Genomic DNA, 528 nt, shown 5'->3' with positions numbered 1-528 from the left:
TTTAGAGGGATTACTGTCAGCACTCTCAGGTGTCTAATCCTCCATTGGCGTCTGAACGCCAGGATTAGGTGGAAAATGGGCGTTTAACGCCAACTTTTCCCCCTTTTCTGGCGTTTGAACGCCAGAACTGGGCAAGGAATGGGCGTTTAACGCCAGCTTTCCTTCCCTCTCTGGCGTTTGACCGCTAATAACATTCCTCTCTGGGCTCTTACTGTCCTCAGAGGGATTTTGAACAGTGGTTTGGTTATCCCCTGTCAATTGTTCATTGTTTGCCTTTTTGCTACTTTGAGCAGTGTTATTCAGTGTCTTCCCACTCCTCAGTTGAACTGGTTGACATTCCTCTGTTATCTGTTTAGATATTTGCTGTTTTGCTTGATTCAACTGCAGTTCTATGTTCTTGTTAGCAACTTTAGTTTCATGGAGCATCTCTTTAAATTCTGCTAACTATTCTGTCATCCGGAGCAATTGTTGATTAAGCTCAATCATCTGTTCTTGAGGATTAGGATCAGTGACTACTATCATGACTTC

This window comes from Arachis duranensis, chromosome 6 (genome assembly GCF_000817695.3).
Source record: "Arachis duranensis cultivar V14167 chromosome 6, aradu.V14167.gnm2.J7QH, whole genome shotgun sequence".
Taxonomy (NCBI): domain Eukaryota; kingdom Viridiplantae; phylum Streptophyta; class Magnoliopsida; order Fabales; family Fabaceae; genus Arachis; species Arachis duranensis.
Note: the sequence above shows the minus strand (reverse complement) of the source record.